Source organism: Dromaius novaehollandiae, chromosome W, assembly GCF_036370855.1.
Source record: "Dromaius novaehollandiae isolate bDroNov1 chromosome W, bDroNov1.hap1, whole genome shotgun sequence".
NCBI lineage: Eukaryota > Metazoa > Chordata > Aves > Casuariiformes > Dromaiidae > Dromaius > Dromaius novaehollandiae.
This window is the reverse complement of record NC_088130.1, coordinates 29,180,987-29,205,448: the sequence shown is the minus strand read 5'-3', so window position 1 is coordinate 29,205,448 and position 24,462 is coordinate 29,180,987. Positions and strand designations below refer to the sequence as shown.

Below are 24,462 nucleotides of genomic sequence, written 5' to 3'. Positions count from 1 at the left end.
TCCTCAGTATCAACTCTGATTCTAAAGAGTAATGAGTATGGATATCAAAATTCAAAAAGAAAGAATGGTTCTTTTGACTATCAGACATATTGATAGGCCCTTAAGTATTTTCTCCAGTCAGGCACAATAAGATTATTGACACTGTTAATAGTATTAAATTTCCCATAAGGAAACCAGCATTTTACTGTAAGTGAAAACGTTTATCAGGATGACAAGATATATTTTTGCATTGTAAATATCATGATAGATAGACATACAGAGAGGGACAGAGAGATTTCCTTTCTGAAATGTTTAGCTTCAAAGAACGACATCTGTTACCATGATGTTTTAGATCTTACTAGTTTAAAACAGAAGAGTGACTTACATCTATGTGTAAAAATCACTTCAGACTTTCCCTCTTCAGCTGTTCCAGCCCATCTGCAGTTGCTGGTTACTAACATCCAAGGAGATTTCTTGCCAAAGCACAGAACCACTGGGAAAGAATTATAATATCCTATTAATCCAAGTGTGTACTTCTCCTTGGAGACTGTATTTTGAAATCATATTATTTGCTGTTTGTAAATGTCAGTCATGCTCTTAGACAGTTTCAGTTTCCTGGAGGAAAGAATTAAGGGTTTCTAGAAGAATTTCTAGAAGAATTCTAAAGTGTAGGCATAGTCTAAAGGTTCACTTCAATTTTCAAACATTATCAGAACTATGAATATAATTTAATTGGGAGATTAATTATCATGATGTTTTTCACTTCAATTCTTTCTCACTCCTATGTACAGCAACACACTAATAAATGCAAAAGTCATCTTTGCTGAACTGCATTTCATGATTTTACAATTTTTTAAAAAAATATTTTATTTACACAATAGAATGTATCTACATGGAAGTTTTCATCATTACACACAGACTCTGAAGCAATTCCTTTCTCATGGAGAGGTACTGGAAATTCCTAAAATACTAGAAAAGACTGCAATGTTGTGATATGTTCTCCTAACTCCAATAAAAGCAGCGTGTACCAGAGATCACTGAAGACTGCTAGGAGCACAGCTAAGTACTGTAACAGTCAGAAGAGTACAGTGTGTCATGTACAGCCAAACTTCCTTTTCAGCATCACTATTTACCTATCACTGCTGTAGGTTTCTGTAGGATTGTCCCAGTGTTAACAAATCCCATGCTATGAAACAAGATGAAACTATGCCTTGCTTTGTTTTGTTCTGATGGAAAGACGGCAGCGTTGTCAGTGGACTAGTAACTTCACTTGTTAAGAGGACTGACTCCCTTTCTCTGCCTCTCTTTTCTCCCCTCCCCTTTCACCTCTCTCTCTGCAAGGGAATTAAAATGACTTTTACAATAGTACGAGGTTCTGTCATAATCTCCCTCAGCAGATATTCGATAAAGGAGATAATAGCCCCAGAACACCAAAAGCAGCCTCTCCTTTCTAATGCTTTTCTTCTGAAGAGCGAATATGAAGCTATGTGAGGAAAACAGATTCCAAATTCTTTGCATTCTAGAGGTCTGACACAAGATATTCTGCAGTCTGTCCAATTTCTCCTTTTCAGCCTTACATTTTCCCTAAGAAAACCAGACAACACAATAAGGAATAAGAAGCCTTACAAATGTACTGTATTAGCATCCACCAGGTTTTGCAAGGAAAGTGCTGAACAAAGCAGCTAATTCCTAGACCTGCCCCATTCCTGTCCAGACTTACTCTTGAGATCTTACTGAGCCCAAACAGCACAGAGAATGCAACTGGACAGAGCACAAAGGCACATTACAAATGGGTGCTGAACTAGTGACTTTTCTACAGTGCAGTATCAGCTTAAAATAATATTTTAGTCACTTCAAGTAAGTCACCTCACTGCTGCATCTATTAAACAATATTTGCCTTATGGAAATACTCATTAGATATCACTGGAGTGACTTAAAACATGCTTTTGATTTAAACATTTATTACCTAAATTGGTTAAGGCTGGAGACAGCATGAGCTAAATTACATTCTGTTGAACTGCAGTTTTGTGATCCATTCAATTGCAAAGGCTATATAGCAACTACAACCACATTGGACAAACATGCAGCTGAAGCTGCATAACTGAGAACCCGCATCCTGGAAACAATTAGATTAAACCAGACTAGTCATGTACTGTGTCATGAAACCTTGCCATTAAAATAAAAGGTATTACAGAGAATATGAAGACAGACTCTTCTCACAGACACAATGAAGTGACAAGAGGCAACGGTCTCAGCTTGCAGCATAAGAAGTTCTAACCAGATATAAGGGAAAAAGTGTTCACCATGGGAGTAGTTAAGCACTGGCACAGGTGCCCTGAGAAAATGTGGAATCTCCATCCTTGGAGTTTCCTTGTCCTCAACTCGGCCAGGCACTGAGCAACCTGATCTTACCTGGAAGCTAGCCCTGCTTTGAGTAAGATGATGAACTAGATGACATTCGGAGATCCTGTACATCCTAAATTATGCTATGAAATTAGAACTTTCTACACAGAGATAAGAGTTTATAACCAGGTTTAAACTCACTTTCTATTTCACTTTGATTTTAACATATATTCTTAACAAAATTTTACTAATCAGGAAGTAAAATGCATGACATTGTAGATAACTTCATCAAATCCGAAGCACACTACATTATCTATAACTCCCAGCTTCTCTAAGGTACCAGAGCTAGTTCAGTTTTTCAGCAGAATAGACAAAACTGAATTTTGCTGCCTCAAGAATAAGAACAAAATAAAGCATTTACTGAAATAACTTACTTACCCCACTCCAGTACAGCTAGGGAGGATTCCATGAGTGGCTGGCGAGAGAAGTGAGGTGTTAGGGATTGAGAGGGTCAGTGTGGTTTAGGAAAACTGTAGATGGGAATCACTCTCACTGCCCAGTGTCCAGCCAATCATGCTGTGGGCCTAGGACTTGCAGAGTTACACAGTGCTAGCGGCAGTGTTAGGCCTCCCTCTAGTAGTGGGAACTCTGGGTGCAGGCAGCCATGCATTATGGGGAGTAACACAAGAACTTCCTCACAGACTGGGCTCCTGATCTGCAGCCCACACATCCCACATTTTCACATTTAAGAGGTCTCCACTAGAGTCTGCAGAAGAGCCATAAGCACCCTAGCGCTGGGATGCAGATGTCAGGTAAGTGCTGCACACACTGTTGATACACACATTGGTGAGAAGGAAGATGAAGACTTGGAGGGTGAGGCTGTGCAGGAACTGTGTTACGCTGTTTTGCAGATCTTAGCAGGGATTCACTGAGTGTGGAGCCTGGTTATAGCTGTTTCAAGCAGGTTCTTGCTACTTGCTCTTGGCAGGCCTGAAGAGTCCTGCTTTTAGGACTTTGCAGAGCTTGTAGTTCAGGCCAGGAGAACCAGCAGCACAGAGCTGATATTGCCACCCCCACCCCTGCCACACTGGCAATGGCTTACAGATGCCTTTGCACAAAACTGGCTCAAGCAGGCACCAACCATGGTTGCTCAGCAAACTGACTGGCTCATGCTACCAGCACATATATCCATGATGTCAGTCTCTGAACAGAAAGTGCAATGCTCCAAGTGCCACTCAGGCTAGATCTACTCTAGGTAATTCTAACACAGCCATGTTGATCACATGTGCAGTGAGTCCGAAAGTTATAAACAGTGGATACAAATACCTTCCTCAAACCACAAGTACCTCAAGTACTGTCAGACCTCCTGAGGAGAAATGAAACATTACTAGCAAACAGAGTGCTTAAGGCAATAAAAGGCCTGTGCTCCTATCTTTCCTAGACAAACCTAGTACTATGTCTAAACTACTAAATAAATTGACCCAGCGCTCTTCCTCTTCTTTTGTCCTCCCCTTCCCCTCTAAACACTCTGGCCTCAGCCACACTGTGCGCTTGGAACAATTCCTGGATTGCGCTCCTGAACTGTACCTAGAAATTGTCTAGGAAAGCCAACATTAGCCAAAGCCAAAGTTGTGCCAAGGCGTGTGCTAACAGCTAAGCAGAAAGGGTAACTGCAGGCCAGCACCTGAGTCAATGCCCTGGGCCTGTTTACTAGGATAAATGTAGCTAGTTTGCCTTGGATGTAGCATTTACCAGAGCCCTGGGTATGATGTGCTCTCCAGGAGCCTCTCACTTCTACCAGCATTCTTCAGAGATTGCCTTTTTCTTGATCCCAAATAGCTTTATTTCAGCTCTCAACCTAGATTTCGCCTCCTCTGTACAATACCATGGCGCAGAACTCAACACAAGTAGAATATCACATAAGTTGGTACGTGCCATGGCTAGTTGGTGATGACTTAGATTATTGTAAGCAGTTAGCAAAGGGATCATTCTAGCAGGCAATTGTATAGCAACCAATGCAACAGCAAACAAATGATGAATCATATAATATTCATGAAATATTGTAGGCAGCTCCTCTGCACAAAATGATCTAATCTGTGGTAGGAATCTTCTAGAAAATTTGGGATAAACTAGATAAAGGTGTTAAGAATATGAATCAGCTTGAACAAAACACTTTAAATCAACTAAAGGCAATTTGAGCCAGAAGATCATACCGAAGGATCAAGCCCTTTATTTCCTAGGAAACTAGGAGGAATAGTTCTCAAGGAGCTATGATACTGGCAAATACCATCCAAGTACAGATATTACAAGTAAAACTCAATACTCATCTAGGTTTATACTACAGAGAATTTGTCCAGGCAGAGTATGAAGGTCTGAGCCCTACCCAAAACAGCTATACTGACAAAAGGCCTTACAGGAAAAGCAACATTTTTTCTCCAGAATAGCTTGCTCCCCTGGGGGCAGGTGAGAGGGAGGCTACACTGGCTTTACTATATATATATAGTGCAAATCTTTGCCTTTATAGCTCTAGTGCTAGTATACACACATGTAACTTTATATTCCAGTAAAGCACTCCTAATGTAAACATAGGCTAAAGGTTAACATTCTCTTGTAAACTTCTCTAGACTTTTTGTGTTTTAAAAAGCAGCTTTCAGATAAAATTGGATAGTCTGTGCTCATTTCTGAAGCTACCATCCAAACAGAATTCTTCTGGCATGGTCAAAGCACGAACTCTTGAACATGATATTATAGAATAAACAGATCTGTTTCATTCTCCTTCAAATGTAGGTAGGATATTTATTATTTACTGCATGGAAAAAGCTAATATATAAGCAACATGTTCAAGTTTCTAAGCTTTGGAGTAAAAATTAATAATTAAAGACTATAAGAAACCAATTGACCATGTTCTCTGAGAGCCAACAACAATGACTCACATTTCTTGGAAGAGTTTGACAGTTGCCATATATCTACAAACAAAAATAGCCCCACTGCTGGCATACCCTACTGCTGGTGGTGCCTGTAACTGCTGGTTCTGCATTTTCTTTCTCTGATAAGCATGCCAGCCTACCTGCATAAGCCTGCCATTTGAGCTAAAACAAATCACTCCCTGGCTCCCTGTTCAAAGCACTTTGTGCATGTTAATTCAAATGCATCAAACCATTTTTTCTGCTGACTTATCAGATGTGCGCCATATAAAAAATTAGGCAAATGCTTAATTGGAACAAGATTTATTCTGGCAGAGTTTTTGGCTTGGCATCATATAAAAAACTGGATAGCTATTGTCTCATCGGCCCTCAGAGTGGTCACCAAGTTTATCTAGCCTCCAATAATCTGCCAAACATGAAGTCAGGTAGAAATGTCTTCACAGTCTTGAAACAAAACTGGAGGGGAAATGGTTGAAAGAGAACTGCAATGAGGAAGCAATTAGGCAGAACTGCAAGGGTTGTGCATTTCAGCCAGGCATGTGTTCTTTTATTTATCTGGGTTTATAAGTGAAGATTACAAGAGCAGCCAAATTATAAAGAACAAATTGTACATCTTTAGTACTTAAATTCCACAAATATGTAATTCTGGATGTACTAGAAACACTGATCCTGGGCCAAGATAGAGTCAGTTAAGAACACTGTAACAAAAAAGGAGAAAAACAAAAAGGAAGTATAAATAATGTATTTCTATACCACAGAAGAGCTGTAGATCATCTTAAGCAATTGTCATCGCATGGGCTTTTCATATTAGATTCCTATTCCTTCCACTCTATCACTTACAGAACAGAAAACAACCTCTACAAGTTTTGAAGTATCCTTCACCAAGAATATGCTAGTCTCAAATGAAATCCTGTCTATATTTATATGTTTATATGAAATACAGCTGTGTGCAAAGCAGATTTCTGCTGCTCTGTGGCTAAAGTCTTTCCCTTCCATCTACTGGCACAAAGGATACATCTGTACTGCATTTGTAAAGGATGCCCCAAGGCAAGGTTCAAGACCAAATGCACAGTCCATACAGACAGCAGGCTTTGAAGTACAGCCCCAGCTGCAGCCAGAGGCCACTTTGTGAAGGACGCCACATGCCCACACATGTCCTGTAGCTTAATGTGCTGCTGGATATCTCAGTATGCAGCCTTACAGCAGACAGGCGGTCCATGGGCTGTCTGTAGGCAACTTGTGCAGCAGTCGTGTGGATTAGAAGGAGAAGTCAGTCCTAATGATGGTGTTCACAGTCCTTTCTGAGACCACTCATATGACATAGGTATAGCCATAAGATTCAAGATCTGAGTAACGGTGCAATTCCACTGAGCAAGGAAGAGCAAGATGTCAAGAGCTTCATTTGTTTCTTCCACTTTGGCTCCTGCCACCCAAAGCATAGACTAGTTCAGAGCCAGGGACTGCACAAGGAGTGGTCTTTCAACTGAAATTGCAAAGGAGCAATCACCATAAAGAAGAAAGGAAACCACCAGCTAAGCCCACCACAGTGCTCACATGAGTGACCACAGAGAGGATACACTGCAATTTCATAGGCATAGGAGATGGTAGATGAAGGAGTCCTTTTTTTCTGGCCACTCCGAAAGAGTCTTGTAAACATCCTTTCTTGAACAGACTGGGCAAGATTTGCATACAAGAGTGTTTTCTCTTCTTCATGTGTCCTTCCATCACAGTTAAATGTTTTTTCCAAAATAAGGCACATGCTATAGCTTGACCTGCAGCCCACTGGCTAGGCCTTTGGTATTACACAGCAATTCCAAAATAGTATATGATCTATGATCTGTGTTTCTCCACATATATCTTTCCATATATCTGCTTCATCAGATTACGCATTATCTCTTACCCTATTAACACTTGTTCAAAGGCAAGTAAAACTGTCCAGCTTGGCTAGCCTGTTTTCTTACCTGAAGGTAGGTGTCAAGAAGCATAGGTTTTTGTTCGTAATCCCACATTAAGATCAGTGACTCATGAATGCCATGTTTCCATTTGTGTAAACGTATGAGTGAATGTCACCTCCTGAAAGAAAAAAAAAAAGAACATCAGAATACAGAGTGGATCAGAAATCTCTGACTAATTTCTCCTAATTCCTTGCTTTAAATGTAGAAAATTCTTGCCTTTTCTTTGATTATTTTACTCATGACATTTGATTCATCTTCAGATTCACTAGAAATAGACAGCTTTCTTTCCTTGTTTAACACAGGAGACATGCTGGTCTTCAGCTTACATTAGAAAATGAGTAATGCCAGTGTTCACTATCTCAGTCCTTGTGAGTTCCCACTCACTGTAGGTGAAATTTATCTTCATGGGTTGGGAGGAGGGGAGAGGAGGATCTGTCCCAGACCTGTGCATCACTTTAGTCCACAGAATAGGGTTTATCAGGACCTAGCACAAAGCTGAATTTCTGCTTTCTAATTAGAGACCGGTGGAAACTGGGACTGACAATGCTGTCAGGGACTGACTCTACTGGCAGAAAGCCATGACTGACAATGCTGTCGTCGCAGCCCCTTGTCCCCACACAGAGGCACCAGTCTGCTCTCAGCCTTCATGTTACAGGTCCAAGTCTATGACCCGATCCATAAAAGGACTTAAATCTCTGAAGTAAGACGTAAACAGAACTTAGGTCAAAACATGCAAGCCTCAAAACCCCTGTCTAAACCCACTGCTGAGTAAATCCTTAGAGACACCTAAAATTTGAGACAGGCAGTTCACAGGCTGCTTATGGTGCAGCTCAGCAACTGTGCAGGCATGATTCAGTACTGTCTCTCCTGAACACACTGCCTGACCCCCTCCCACGGCCCATGAAGGCCCAGAGCCGATCCCCACCCCAGTCCCAAGGTGTTAAGTTTAGCAGGCGTGCTCAGATCGCACCCAGCGCACCTCAGTAACATCAGGATCCACACCAAACACAACAGCAGTAATTATGGCCATGTTCAAAACTGTGGTCAGCCAAGAGAAAGCTGGCAGTGGCATGTGTCTCTAACAATGGCAAACTCACTAAGTATCTACTGGCATATTTTGAAGCCAGTTGCTAAGATTAGGACACACAGCTCCTAAAATAACGAGCTTACAACACACTTTTACAGCATAATAAATTACTTTTTGTTGGTGTCAGAAGAGGTAAAATATGTGCACTGAAGCCCTGAGGACTGGTCAGAAGTTTTGTCTTTCAGTATTAAATTCCTAAAGGAATGACAAATCTGGTTCTTCAAAAATTAGACCGGAGCTCTAAGTCACTTCTCTTGCCTTCATATTGTAATAATAATAGTAAAGCACACATAGTTCAAGTCGCCCCTACCTAATATGTTATGAGACAAAGAATAAGGAGAAGAAAACACAACAAAAACAGAAGCAAACGTACATATGTGAGAAATTTCACCAGTTTCACCAGTCCTCTGTGCAGGTACCTTTGGTTTTCTTACCTGCACATTGCCCATTACAACATTCCAACCAGCGGAATCCTTGTTCCTCTCTCTCAAATTTCCATCAGTCATCACAGCTTTTCATGGAAAAGTGCTGCCTTCTCCCCAACTCCACATATAAATTGCACATATAAATTACTGAACTAAAGAGCGAGATAAGGAACATATACTAACAAATCAAGGACAGATTTACAGTCAAATATGTGATGACACTGGGAGATAGCAACAGAAAAAAAGAGTCTCATATATCTAATGATATATCCCACAGTTGCTTCAAGCCTAATAAAAGCTGAAATATTACTATATAGAGATTTTTTAAAAATAATTTTACAGGTGTTTAACTTACATTAATTACAATTTTATTCTGCCGAAAAGATTTCTTGCATATGATAATAATGCTGCCTGACTGATGGAAAAAATAACTAAAATTATTTTTAAAAGGCTTCAACAAATTTTAAAATTGTCTCTCACTGAAGTATGTGGCATATGCCAAATAAATAATGATGAGGTGTATATTACTGGCTGGAGTGACATATTTACAGTACGATCTTATTAACTTGGCCTTGAAGCCATCCCAAACCCATGCTGATAAAAGTTTACATCATACAGTATGCAGTGTCATCATATAGTCTGCGCATGAGGTTATTCATATTGCATCAAAACAATGAACAAAGTGATCAGCATTTCAAATATCACAGGAATCATCGATGTAATTAGTCACTAAGGAATGACTGCTACACGTAACAGAGTGTACTGAATAACTGATGTTCTACAGTGCTAATGAAAAGCACATCTATAGTTTATCTCATGATCAATATAACAATGAATTCAGACCCTGAGCTTTCCTTTATAATAAAAACAAGACTGTTAAACCAGAAACTACAGGTCAATTCCGTTCTCCATCACATCCAGATAATCTTCAGAGCTGTATAATTATAATCAGGAATTGCATAATTATAACTTGAAGCATAATTTGACACAATGAATCAAAATAAGTTTTGCATTCAATTAATTTATATGCTCCCAAGAAAATCAGAAAACATGAAATCATTTAACCTGTTACTATTAGTCCTTTCTAAGAACTTCTGTATCTTTACACATCCTCTTGATATCCTCTACCCAGTCACTGATTTCTTGTACTATCAAATCTGCAACACGATTTTTTAAAGCTTCAGAAGCATCCTGCATCACATTTGCATATTAATAGTTATGTCTCATAGGGATTGTAAATTTCATATATGTAAGTTAGTAGTTTAATTTAGAATTATTTTTCTCTTTAATGAAATCTTCCCAGATTATTTTAATGTTTTGTCAGTCCATAAACATCTTGTGTACTGCTCCTCAAAGTTCAGTGGTCCAGATTTTAAAATTTGATTAAATTTTGAGTGCATTGAGTTTAGATACATTAAGAAGACCTCAATCTCTAAAAAGCACCTTTTAAAAATTAGAACTTTAACAGTGTCTAAGGTTTGGCACCCAAAATTTGAACTCACAATTCAGAATCAGCAGTCACTTTTGAAAAATCAACAGTTCTGTATTTCTAATACTCAGCCCATGTTTTTGCTTTCTTGTCAGCCATTAATGTTTGAGCTTTCATCATTTGCTAAACTCAGTCCTAGAGAAGATTTCATGAGAATCTTGATGCTATCCAATACAGAAAGCTGATACACTTATGCGGAAAGAATTGGATCATCATTTTTAACAGAATATTACTGTTCTTTCTTTCAAGGAAGGAATGTTCATATTAATTGAAAATAGCTATTAAACTCGGTCTAAATTAGCATGGCAACCTAGTTCAACAGCAACTAAGAATGGATGGCCAGAACAGTCTCTGAGTTGTCATCAAATAAGGCTGGAAATCCAAGTGTTTTCTCTACATACACTGGAATTACCATACCAAAGTCTGAATGGAAGTCGTAGACATTTCGTAAAATTCAAAGCCCTGACAGATTTCAAAAGCTGTAGTGAAACAGGGAATCCTCTGCCACTGTTGTCCAAACGAATGAGAGAAGAGACATTGTATAGGAATAGGCACTTCCACAACTGTGAATTATTTACGTGGATATTTCTAACGTAGCAATGCAAAACAGATCTCCAGGCATGTGTCTGAGCTTGGTTCAAACCAAGCACTTGGGTGCAAGCAACCCATCTAGGGAGAGAACAAGGCAGTACTCCTCACAGCTCTTCCGCCGCTCAAAAGGAAGTCATTGCACGTCTCAGCTGCACAGTGTGGCCTATCAGCAAATCTTTCCAAAGTGTACCCTTGCACTGAAGCTTGTCTTATGTATGTGAAGCTAGATTGTAAGGATGGGGAAGAGTTCTTCAAATTATCATTGTTTTGTTGAAGAGATCTGTATCCCTCTTACAATTTCATGTTCAATTATGAGCCAAGTTTAAGGATTTAAATGAAGGAGAGATTTTCAAAACTTTTTAGCTTCCAGAATTGAGGCCAGAATTTCACAAAAGCTACGTACATCAAGCACAAAGTTCTTGGAAGTCCAGTCATTAGAGTCACAATGGGAACCGCTAAACAAGGAGCATATTTTTTAAAAAAGATGGCTATAAAATGGCTGTTGCAATGGGAATTGAATGCACTTAGCATTGCATACTTACCACTTAGTTTGAAAGATGAAGCACAAGATATTTAAGAGTCAACATTTTCTCTTGCTTTAGCAAGACTCACAATCCTTCAGCTCACAATCCTTCAGGTTATGAATCAGGAATGGGGTGGAAATAAATTTGTATGAAATTTCAAGAGGCAGGATGATGTCTGAATCACTTCCCCAAATCTGTAGTGCTCAGAAGCTGGATAATGTGGAAGAAGAGTATATTTCTGATCAATCCTTTTAAATATTTGCTTGATGTCAATATTCCATTTATTCCAAGTTTATTCTACATAAACAAACTCACAGATGCAGATACATTCTAAATTATTAGTTGGCTTAAAAATTGTACTTAAAAATGTTATTTTAAAACTGTTTTTCCTCTACAACTTCCCAGTGGTCTCTGGGAACTGCTATATACAGTTCTGGCAAGCACTAGGTTCACAGCTGCTACAAGTTATTTATTTATTTATGCACCATCCTACTTGGCACAATAGGTTTAATTTTGTTAAAGGCACAGTGAATGGGTATAAATCAGGATTTTCAAAGGAATTCAGTCCTATGAACTGTTAACGTTAGGGGCTGAAAGCCTCTGCTAAGACCCAGAACGGCAACAGCAGTAGAGGCTTCTTAGCCTTGCTCTCTCAAACATAACTTAGCCCTCAAACAGGAAAGACAATCTCTAAGGGAGAGAAGAATCTCAGGCTGTGGGCCTATATATGCCTGACTGGAAAATCCTCAGAAATGCCTGCAGTGGGAATACCTGGATCAGGAATCATTTTCGGGACCAGAGCCTTAACTTTCGATCTTACAACTATCATTTCGAATCAGGAAGCTGACAACACACAAAGGGTGGATCTTACAGTGTGAAACACTTACCAGGAGGGAGGCTGAAACTGAATTTTCTTCAGATTTCCCAGTAGTTGTCAGATTCAGAGGGCTTTCTGTCACTTATGTATTTGAAGCCATAATTTCCATCAAGTCGGTTCAGAGCACATTCCTGAACTGGATTCTGATGAGACAAATTTGGTATTAGTTCAGTGGTCAGCAATGGTGGAAATGTGTAAAGCCTTCTTGCCGATGCCACTCGAGTTATAATCTCAGGATATCCCAATAGTGCCCCGCCTCTCTGTGGGCTAACGTAGCACATTATAATAGCACTTCACTTCACAGCAATAAATTGTTTGGGGCTCAGGGTCTATGGCAGAAAATATGTACCCCAGAAAAATTACAACTTTGCAGCCCATCTTGATGGTAAATACAGACTCCAATGCTGAGGATTCTTGGGAGAATTTCCTGGAAGGTGAGGAAGGACATTTTCTACTGGAACTGGAATTTGCAGTGAAAAGCAAGATGAAATATCCATCTCTGCACACTGTAATCAAGCTGGCATATTGTCCAACACTGATCATCACTACAGTTACAGGGCCTGATCTGTTCTGGGTCTAAAGTGTCAGAGAAATGTAGAATTTTATCCATTTGTAGGCTGGCCACATATTGCAGCCATACAAGAATTAAAAATGTGTGTGGTAAATTAAATAACTAAACAGAGGTAGGCAGACAAATATGTGGATTTTGAAATGGAAAACATTACTTCCATCTGTTTTGGTGGAATGATACATACTTCAGCACAGGACCTGGTGTGCTTATCTGTAAAGCACCATGTGCATTTATGGTGCTGTATAAATAATACATTTGGAGAAATGGCCACTAACAAACTGAAACAAAGAAAGATCATGGAAAAATTGTGGCACAAATAGTGCTTGTTTTCTTTAAAAAATAAAAAAAAAAATGCCCAGGAAATAGAAATTCACTATAAATTGTGGAATTATGCCTCTGTATATGACAGCTTCTTTTTTTTCTGTCGTACACACTGTACTACATTGTACTGATGTAATTCTTAACAAATAGATTCAGCCTGATCACATTAAATGGGAGGGTTCCTGTAAAAAATGTCTTGCCTGTGAAATGGAAAGCTATGCTGTTAATAATTTAAATACCATCTACCAATACTGCAGTATCCCACTGAATAATTCAGAAGTATATTAGATTCATGTTATGAGATTTCAAAATTAATATTTGCATTTTGCAGCCACCCTTTCTAATCAAGTTTCCATAAACATCTTGATGAAGGTAAATGAATTCCTAATTTGATGTTTTGTGCTGATAAGTGCAACTAGTTTGCAGGCTAAATTAAAATTGGGTTTTTGTCTAAGTAACAATTGCCTCAGTCAAATATTCTTTTGAATCAGTTGTTCAATATAAGCTCATTGCACACTGCTATTGAAAATGAATCCATTCTTAAGACCAGACGTGGTATCTCTACACATGCAAAATACTAAGCAAGTTGCCCTAAGCAAAAAGATAAAGACTCTTATTCCAGAGAGAATCTCAATCTTTGTTACCTGCTTTGAGCTTTGGGACTCTCTCTCTTTGGTGCTCCTTATGCTGTCAGACAGGCCAGGATTCTGCCCACACATTCCTGTTTCCACACATTATGTCAAAATCAGATCTCTTTAGCCCACATCCTCAAAAGTATTTACAAATAGCCAAACTCTGTCCCATTCACAGAAGCACTGATGGGAGACCTGATGACACCTCCCTTTCTGATACCTGTCAGACTCTCCCAGGGATAGCTGTACAGCAACTGCAACCACAGACACTTCGCACAAAAGATGCCCTTGCTTGGAGATTGCCAGACAGAAAGAGCAATTTTTGTCCTCTGCTATTCTGATACATTAGGAATAAAATGAATGTTGTTGAGAGAATATAGGAAGACTTCTACTACCTACCAGTGTAGCCAATAGAGATAAGTAATTAGTGTTTCTACGCCACCATCTATGGCTTTGCTGATGCGACCTAGATTGTCACAGGCTATTGCTTCAGCAGAGCAGTATTCAAAGTCTCTGATCCACACCTGCATTACTCACTTGTTCTCACTGGCTGTACAGAAGTTCATTTCAGACATGGTTAAAGATGTGACCAAATGTGCCACTACATTTCCATTACAATATTCATCAGAGGGCATCTTAAGCATCATTCAGCACATACTCCACTAAGCTGGCAGCAGCAACCTGTGCACAAAGTGCATCTTGTAGCCTACTTTGAGCAATCCCATCCTTGCCAACAGCTTTGCTAGTGGAGAGCAAACATTTGCAGGCATATTTGCTTACCTACACAACCCTAACCATGGACACAGATAGGATCTGTGTCTGTGCCTCTTGCACATCTAGTCAGCAGTGACTACTGTTGAAGTATTCATCTCAGATCAGTGGGGCTTGCAAACATTGCTGCTCTCAAGCTTTCTGCTTGATGTGCATCTATTCCCTGCAGACCTTCTAGAATCCTTGCTGCAATGGAAGTGCAGAAACACAAATAAGACCATGTTCTTTTTTGTGAGTAACTGAAGTATCCTAACAGCCTGTACCCTGGCCTCTGGAGGAACAGATCTGCAGCCTTTTATAAAGTGTAAAGACTTTTCCTAAGGAATAATGAGTAACAAATTTAATTTTGTATTTTTCTTCTTCTTCATTCCATCTTAGTTGTTCTTTTAGTCTTCATTTCATCTGCAGTATCTGCAACACCACTTGGTAAAAAGAAAAGGTATTTAGTACCAGGGAAGGAAATAATTACAGTCTTTGGACATATTGAAGTGTGTGGTTAGCTGTGGGGGAGATGTGGATGCTTCAGTGTTCCTTGAGATGGAACCAGGTAGAATTACAGTAAGTACAGAGCACAAAGAGTTAGCATGACCTTCTGAGAACCATGTATAACGTTACATTTTCAGGCAAGAATATGTTCATGAACAAATGGAAGAAGAATCCTAGAATGTCCTGCTGTTGAGACACTTAGCGAACAGGCTGAGAAAAATCTGCCCACAGAAAATGATGAGTTAATGCAGCCATAGTACGCCTGTATTACAATTAAATCCTAATTACATGAGGGACATTAGAGCAAAAGAAATATACTAAGAATTGCCTTGGTATAACATGAGTTTGTTGCTCATACAGATCACATTCCAAATCCACTTCGACAAATGGCATACAGCCAAGGTGAAGAGCATCCGGTGTGAGCTCATCATCCTGAGGGAAAGGGAGTGGGCTGCAGGAAGCAAGCTATATTGAACAACGAGTACTGACCGGGTGAGCTTTCTTTTCAGTCAGTCAAAGATCATATGGCTCCCAGTGGTTTAAGAGCTGCTTCTATATCCAGTGATTTCTGCACAGAAGTATACAGTAGTATTCATGAAAGTATTTGCAACCACATTCTGTCACTGGCTTTCTTTCATTCATTTCTCTTTTTGTTTTTGGAATTAACTCTTTTGAGGCTTCTCAGTGCTTTAAAGATCATTTATCTTTAATAATCTTTAAGCTTTAAATAAGCTTAAACTACAGGCTTGCACTGGCCCTGATCTTAGATTCCTTATTAATCTCAGAATAGCTAGAAGTAGTCCTCTGTGGCACCTAATTCTTAATTTCCCTAAGCTTTTCTCTTGCCACACTTCTCAGTGCCTTCTGAACTTGAGAAATGTACACCTCTCTGCACCTCAGCATGTACACTCTGCTAAGACTAATGAGAGATCTGTTTATTTATACTAATCAGCTGCTGCGATTTTCAGGGAGTTGCAACTAAAGCCTTTACATTTGCACAGTTGCACAGTTTCCTTGCACTTTGTTCAACTTGTTTGTCTCTGACTACATAAGTAACCTCAAACATAACTAATTTCTTTCAGTTTGATTTTGTATCTAATTGCACTTCACTTTAAAGTCCTCTTTTGTGATGTGCTGCAGAATATTGCACCACTGCTTACTGCAGTATTAATCATTCTTGTCCCAAGGCAGCACATCCTGAAAGATCTGTCACACACCACACGGTTACTGCAGCAACTGCAGTTACTTCAATGTGTTAAGTCTGGCATCTAGGTCCAAGAAAGTATCCAGATGATTAGCTCCCATTGAATGTCCTGAGAATCCTGGGTAAACCTTCTAAGAGATGAGACTATGGAATAAGTGAAGTGATACTTGTAATTGAGCTGAAAATCCTTGTATTATCTGGAATGTAGACAAAATTCTTCCACACTGTTCCTGTGGGTTTGCTCTTGCTAAAACTTTGGGGTTAGGCAAGTTCTGACTTTACTGAGTCTATGATAGGAAGAGGTGCAAATAAAACCATGACTATAAGCCAAGCCTTTCTTGGCTAAGGCACAAAATTTAGTCCCATTGTCACAAACTGGAAATGAATATTTATTTCCTCAAGTGGCTACTGTTATCTCTGGATCCTTGGGTCTAGTCATGGTCTATATGGCACTGGACTTGAGACAGAGGGGTGCCACCTAACCCTGGAGCCATACTAGTCCTTAGCCAAGACTGAGCAAAATTACCATTGACCTTAAATTATGTCTTGTTTCAATGGCCACTACACAGCTTTCTGAGCAGCCAGAAATTGCTAGAGTGCTGCAGCCCTGCAACTGCACATTTCCCATGGTGTATCTTCCATTCTGAAGCAATCAGGAGTTTCCCTCGGGAAACTGCTCTCAGCCAAGCAAAAAACTGAGTAGTCAGCGATAGAAGAGGTATCTAAAATTTAATTTGTACCAGATCACCTACAAAGCTTTCCGGTCTATTAAGCCATATCATTCCCTGTGCTTTTTTTACTCACAGGTTACCTCACTGACCATTTAGAAAGAGTTCTGGGTCAGATACAATTCTGTTCTGTCTCTTATATTTTATGCATCATTACTTTCTTTGTTTTTTTCTAATACTTTAATTTTTTGCAACAGGAATCCCCATGAGAAGTAGGAAAGAGCAAGACAATATCAAACCGTGCTAGGGCAGATCCTGTCAATTTCGTAATCCATCCCTAAGAAGTGTAACACCCGCCTGCAGTACAGCATAGAAATACTTTGTTTTCATTACAGCTGATTGTGTTTGTTCAATTAAATTAAGGCACACAATAGTTCTGTCTAAAACAGAGCTTTCAGCTTTGTTTGCACGGGTAAAGGAAAACCTCAACCCTTTCAACAAAACCAAGAACTACCTATTCAAGCAGGATGTCCCAAAACCAAACATTCCCAAAAGAGAAATTAGAATTTAAAACCTGTTCAGGTTTCGGCCCAATCTGTTCTGTGGTCCCATTGTTTCTGCAGAAATTTTTTCAATACACAGTCTAGACAGTAGCCTTGACAGGCTTATCTTTTATTCATGGAAGATGAGGGGAGAGCAGGAAAGAGAGAGATGATCTGGCTATTGCAGATTTCATTGTACACCCACTCAGATCTTCTTGTTTCTGTTTTGCTGTGTGGTTTGTCCTTTTGCATCTACATTCATCACCATATGTCCTCTGTTCACACTAGATCCTCAGGGAATCAAATAGCAATGCATTCCCAATATCAAACATTCAAATTTTCCGAACGGTCTGTGCCTTGCACCATACACACACTCAGCTGGTGTATGTCCCCACAACAGAATGAATGCAGGTTCTTAATCAAGTTTTAGACTTCTTTTCCCACAGACCATGGGAACATGGGGATTTGGGTCAGTCTGTCTAGGTGCTGATGCAGGCAGCACCCAGCCTGCACAACTCAGGAGCTGGCAGACCTCCACTGCCCCCTCCTGATTGCTTGGGACGACATCTTTCTGCCCTTCAATCCACTTTCATTTTTCTGAAATAGGAGCAGGCTGAGGCCCAGGTATCCCCAAATAATCTTCCTGTCCTTCTCAAAGAATCTCCTGGGCTGGCCAAGGACTAACTCAGCCACAGAACAAAACTGACCAGCAGCAACAACAAGGCTCTAAGTCGACCAGGAGGAACACACCTTGGCATCATACCAGCAGCCCTGACCTATCCAAGTGCCATGGTCTCCAGTCTGCCTCAGAGCCTCTCTTCTACTGAGTAGAAGGAAATGGAAGAAAGGCAGATATATGCATTTTTTGTGACTGCAAGCATGCTCCCTGTCTTAATGGGGGTCTCTAGCTTCCCCATGAGAACAATATTAAATATCCATAGCTGTAATGAAGCACAAGGTCGATGCATCATGCACCCGGACTCTTGCCATTGGTCTGGTTCCTAGACTTAAAAAAAAAAAATCAGCTTTGCTGGTGGCCATGAATTCTGGCAGAGAGGTTATATTTTTGAAATAGAAGGCAAGGAGATTCCAAAGGAAAAACAGGATGCCTGATTGTGCACCTCAGGGAGAGACTGAGTAATGCCCAGTGGCAGCAAACCTCCGCTTGCTGCTGAGAGGGACAACTGTGTACATGGGTGTAAATGGGGAAAATGACTGGAAATACTAGAGAAGGGAATATAAATAATTCTGTATTCTTCCCCTGTATGCCATGCTAGAAATTATTTTCCAATAGCCACATTCTCAGATATCAGAGAATCAGGAAATTCAACAACCCTCTCTCCCTTTTAACATGCTGCACTTTGGCAGCTCACAGCAGTTCATTTGGCAGGCGTGTGTACCAAATGTTCATTTCAGTCTTGTAACAGATGGAACGCATTACACACAGCCCTGCATGCCCTAGGTACAATATCTAATACTTGAACTAGGAAAGGACATCCAGCAGATCCCACTGACCACAGAATTGCTTCCATATCGTTGGAAGTGATCTATAAATTAGTTAGAAGTAAATATTTTCTCCACATGATAAATAAATGTATATGCCTGCCTGCAGCAGCCTTTGTATTCATGGAAGCAATTTATTCTTGCATTCGTATTTTACTTTGCATATGACTGACCTGAAATCTAAACCTAAATAATCAAATCTCCTTTGATCTACTTACATCTGTGGTATAATTCTGGAGCACCATATCATTTTGCTAGCTGCTTGATTTTGGTAGCTTTATCATCATATTGTTACACATTCAAAATTAAAATAGTAGCCACACAAAATTATCAGAGACCACAGGCTTTCAATTAAATTATAGATTAAAAAGTTCTACTCAAATCATAGATTAAATCTAAAGTTAGTGGCAGTTCTAACTGCCAGTCCAGTTTCAAGTATCACCTAAGAGAGAGTTTCAGAAATGCACCTAGCAGCATGCAGGTTTCTGAGTGCCCAAAACGGGTGATTCGATGGAGCTGGAGAAAGCACCTCTCAAAACATGGTAGCTCCCAGGTGCATGTCTACGGCCAACCAAGAGGGTAGAATGAGAAATAACAGAAGGAAAAATATTAAAATATAAACACTGAATGAACTCTGCTCTGTCAGATGTATTTTATATGCTTTTCTGCATATATTATATGCTTTTCTGCAGCATTAGATTTGCTTTTTACAAAACCTATTTTTTTTTACTGTTGGGATGCAACACAGAAGTTAATTTGTCAGTGCTTGGGTGCTGTTTGAGTGCAATCCCTCCACACATTTTAAAAGAGAAAGGAATATCCTTAGTATCCTGGACTAGATAACACCGCCTGGTCACTAAAGTCAGTTATAATGCGTGTGTACCAGATAGTAAAATGACTATTTTAAAATACATTTTATCAAGCCCTTATCACAAGGCAATTGGTGCAACACTGTGACGAGTCTCCAGAACAAACAATGGCAATCCCAAGCACTTTCCCAGCCCAGCAATGTGGAACACCATTTTGAGTTTCCTTCTCACTCCTACTTGAATTTTAGCTTATCAAGAACTTTCAACACATGGGTAGTTTCTAACTTGCTTTGTGGTTTCAGATGAGTTAGTCACTCCATCCTTCCATTTCTGAATCTCTAAGATGGGGATAAAATATTAACTGATATCGCTAATCCAGTTTGAGGATGCCCTGATGTTTGAACAGCAGCCATCCATGTGTATAGTGCTACACAGCTTCTATGACTGAATTACAGATAGTGACGTAAGTATTGCAACTACTCAAACACCAATATAAGCCATAATCAGAAAACTTTGCAGAGCTGTATTTGAGATACAGGCAAACTATATGGCTCCATTTACTTTTCTATGATCAACATTTCCTCTTATAGAACATGGACTACAGTGACAAAGGAATTTACTATAACATGTGCGCTGCAGTATTAGCTGCCGCTGTACTTGGCTTATCAGAGTGCATAGGAGACTCCCTCCTCTCTCCGACATGTCTGAGAATGAGTTAATTTCTGCTTGTTCTTTTATACATGTATATATGATTTCTGCTTATATATGTATACATCCACATATGAAATAAGTCCTTTGGTGTTTAGCAAAAGATAATGGTTCATTTGTAAACATAATCACCCATTGCCTGACCTATCAGACCAAAATTATCTGGTGGCCAAGTGGCTATCCAGTTAGAGGGTAAATGTACATACGAACAGGCTTACACAGGGAATGGTTCAAGAAAGTAGTTGGCTCTGTTTTCTTCTTATTGAAGATAACAATATTAGATCTACCAGGAAAACCTCTAAACCAAACACTTTTCTTCAAAAAATTCATTTCCTGCTGCCATAGAAACAGTCTTAAACTGAGTGAGGCAGAGGTACAAAGTTAGTGTTTACTGAATTCTTACATTCCATAAGTTATCCAGACCATAGAGACAAGATAGTAGGCAAGGCAAATTGCAATTCCTAATTCCTGGAAAGAGAATAAGAATTTATGGAGAGGAATACTTCTGTGTTCAGCCAAGACCTATCTCTTTGCTCCAACTGCAGTTGGATTTTACTGAAGGGAAAACAAGTGCCAATGAAGCAAATAAGTTCACACATTTCAGTAAGATATATAAAATACTATTTATAAGAATGTCAGTAGGTAGCTACATTATTTCAGTTTGAATGTATAACAACTTGTTTCAGGCATGAAAATGCAATGCTGCTTGAAAACTCAGTTGCACCCATAAAATGAGATAGAGCAGGCAAAAAAGGGGGGCAAAAAGTATAGCACACTGGCTGTGACTAGTACAAGTCTTCTCTCACACAGATACACACGAATTACTTCAGTTCTACTGTAGTGATGAAGCTAGATAGGGAAAGCATTGTGCCCCCCTACCCCTGCAAACTCTTGATTGTTAGGCATTTGTAGAGTGCTGAGGACTCTGGAATCCTAAGCATGACTGGGGCTCTTGGGACTTTTATAATGATAGTAATGATGGTATGAGGATGAAGGTGTTGACAACAACGCACCTCAGGCAGACACGCACATGGCTGTGTTACCAACAAAAGTGCTGCAACATAATAGATCATCAAGCCTGAGCTGCCTGGGCATTTCACTGGGGCATTTTTATGCATACATAGTCACTTTATCCATCTTCTTGATTCTTCTATCTATGTGCAAGATATCAGTCTGTCTAAGCAATGCCTTGCTATTATGTCCTGGGGTGAGCTAAGCATATTGATTTGCTTATGCATCAGATATAACTCCAGAAATAAAAGAATAAATATGTGCAATATATACAGGAAGTGTAGGGTAGAGCTACATAGTTCAGTGAAGGTAGTCCACAATTTGCTCTGCTCATAACCATGACTTGGCAAGCTATAAAACAGGTCTGCTCTAGAAGTCATAGGAACACACTGATGCTGGGTTGCGCCTATGCCCTGCTAAGGACTCTGACTCACGGTTCTTGTCAAAGTTAGATGACATATGTCACAGACAAAGAAACGATCACTCTCATCTTACCTATCGCCTGCCAAGCAGCGGTGGCAGGAAAGACAATGTGTCTTCCTTTCAGCAAAGGCAGTTCACAGCCAGGCCACTGACTTGACATGAATATGGGTGAGCCAGTGGCTGGGGTATAGCACAATCGCTGTTACAAGGGTAAAAATAACTTCTGGTGGTAAACTCCGCATCTGGCATAGCCAAGATCAAAAGGGAACCTGAATAAGAGCTCAGAGCGCCATATACCTATTGTTTGACTCATCTCAGAGCATTGCAGGAAGGTCAAATCTGGTTTGCACCTAAACATGTAGATATGTCCTCAACATGTTTAGAAGAAATATACATGTATTGAAGCACACACTTCCCATATGTTTGCTCCTGATGACTATTTCGAGTACGCTTAACACAATGGGATGGAATGATTACTGGACATAGCCTGATATCTGACCCTTGAAACTGCTAACATCCTTAAAAAAACCAAAAACCTAAGAACAAAAAGATAGCAGTGCTTTTAGCCAGTTTTCACTCACAGTTATCAGAGCTGGGCAAAATCAGTAATTATATACATGTGCTTACATTCACACACATGAACACAACATGAAAGTTTTTGTTTATGTATGCTAAGGATCTCAACAATCACTTAAAAAAAGCTGATTAAGACAATAAATATGTGTCAGAGTTTGGGCTGGTATTACTCCTGAAGGCCTTTGTTAAAACTATGAACAGAGGTGAAGCAACTACAAGCTTGAACTAGATTATATCAGATGCCAGCTGCTTTCTTTCTAGACTGTATTTCACTCTTTTCGCTCTCCCTTCCATTTGATTTAAACCCCATTTTTAATCCTGGTCCCATCAGTGCAGCCTTTTCAAAGAACATTTCTCATGATATAAAAGGTTTCCATATGGGTAAACTTAATGAAAAGTCATTTATTTCTAGCTTTGGGGCAAATCACAAAAAAACTGCCTAGTGACTACACAGGTTTGTAAAAACAAATCATTTTGAGTTCTCCAGGCCATAGGCTCCTTGACAGGTTGTGTCTTGGCAGGCATCTATTTCATCTTTCCAAATATTTGATAGAATTTGCATGGCTCTTTGACAGCTCAACTCAGCAGTGCTGGAAGCTACCATTCCACTGCAGCCCTGCCTCACCGTCCCCTACTGCTCAGCCACACTCCATTTGATGTGGCTAAGGATTTTAAAGCCAAATGCAACTGCTTCAACAGGAGCTCTACACTGGGTCCAAATCTGAGACCATTCTTTTCAGCCACAGAATGAACAGTTTTGGCACAACGTTATGGTGTTGACTCCTGAAGACAGTGTGATGCTGTTAGGTAGCTACAGCATTTTTGGTTTCCAGTTTGCCCTCCTCATCTCCTAGAGGTCACCAACACGCAGCCATGACATCTGAACTGCAGGTGAAACAGTTCCCAGACCACTGCAGTTCATAAACTGGAACATTGCTTGAACCTGGCACAAATTTTGGATTGCTTCAGGAATGGGCTGGATCAAGTGGCCTCACTTGTCATCCAGATATTCTTCGTCATAAACCCGGTGATCTCCAAGACAGGCTGGGAAATGGCTGGAGGCAATATGACTACAGCACTGTGACTTAAACCCACTGCATCAACCCCCTATGGAATCCTTTGACTGTTGAAAAAGTCAAGTGTTCATTTGACCTCTATTCCCACCTAATAATGATTATAAATATATTATTACACATTAACAAATGATTTTTATGCTTCATTATCTTGTTTTACAAGGTGTTTGCTAGATTCCCAGTTGGTTAAGATAATCATATTACTTCAGTGGCCAAGCCATTGGCCGTTCAGTGGCCATTGGCACTCTGTCCCATCTGTGTCTGGTCCTGGGCACAACATAATTTTGAATTTAGACCTATCTATTGTTATCCACACCTTACTCTTTTCAACCTTATTCTGCTGCAGTGTATTCTTAATGACGCTTTCTCTTCCAAGCTGGAAAAAGTGACAGTGAATTTGCTTCTTAAGCACCATAACTTTCTGGGAGTGCATAGCACTGGCATCTTTTGACTTTAATTAATTGTCCATTGGATTCTAGGTGACATATAACAACATAGATTCTGACGTGAATGACATGAGAGATGCCTACTTAGAAAAATGCCTCTCTTCTCATGAGATACTGTTAAAGCTTCTGCTTTAACAGATGGTGCTCACCTGGAGACCTGAAAAATAAAAAAAAGGGAATGATGATACCTGTTTTCTTCTAGGGAAATCTTTTGAATAAAACAGCCTGTTTGGTTTTTCATTTTTGTTTTTTAATAGAAAATTGCAATAGGTATTGTTAGAGGTTGGGTTCAATCTTGTTCAATCTGTGAAGTTCAACCATTTCCCTACACTGAAGATAGCTGTATCAAATGTTAAGGACATTTTCCTGCAGGAAACAAAGGCAAAGGAATCTTGTTGCCCTAGGTAAAGTGGATTATACATGTTTTTGTTCTAAGTATGAATGGATGCAAGCAGTTCAGGTGAGAAAAGGAGTGAGACGCTCACAGAAAAAGACATAGAAGAAATCTTCAGTTTTTTGGGGCC

General features: G+C 39.7%; 1 long non-coding RNA gene across 2 annotated transcripts in view; it reads right to left on the bottom strand.

The window, feature by feature from the left end:
- Positions 1 to 364: 364 nt before the first annotated feature.
- LOC135324406 (uncharacterized) overlaps positions 365 to 24,462 on the bottom strand; it is a 46,713-nt gene continuing 22,615 nt past the window's right edge. Inside the window, exons 2-5 of one of the 2 annotated variants that reach the window (XR_010385771.1) lie at positions 12,205 to 12,337; positions 11,336 to 11,527; positions 7,208 to 7,319; positions 365 to 472 (exon numbers count right to left, since the gene is read on the bottom strand). This is a non-coding gene — a long non-coding RNA (uncharacterized LOC135324406). Of the gene's footprint in view, positions 473 to 6,218; positions 6,730 to 7,207; positions 7,320 to 11,335; positions 11,528 to 12,204; positions 12,338 to 24,462 lie in introns of those variants that run through there. The other variant, XR_010385772.1, reaches the window with a different exon arrangement.